Genomic DNA, 210 nt, shown 5'->3' with positions numbered 1-210 from the left:
TTGTTGTATTTTCTCCTCCCCATCCTGCCGGGGGGTGAGGAGTGAGCGGGCGGCTGCGTGGTGCTTTGTTGCCAGCTGGGCTTAAACCACTACAGATACAAAACCTGTGGGGGGGAAATGGACAGAAGCTGTTTGTCATGACAAAAACCTATTTAGGAAGGGATGAACCACAACAAGCCACCTGCCTGAAGAGATGCTACAAACCAAATG

Source organism: Gymnogyps californianus, unplaced genomic scaffold (assembly GCF_018139145.2).
Source record: "Gymnogyps californianus isolate 813 unplaced genomic scaffold, ASM1813914v2 HiC_scaffold_146, whole genome shotgun sequence".
In the NCBI taxonomy this organism is placed as follows: domain Eukaryota; kingdom Metazoa; phylum Chordata; class Aves; order Accipitriformes; family Cathartidae; genus Gymnogyps; species Gymnogyps californianus.
This window is presented reverse-complemented; position numbering follows the sequence as displayed.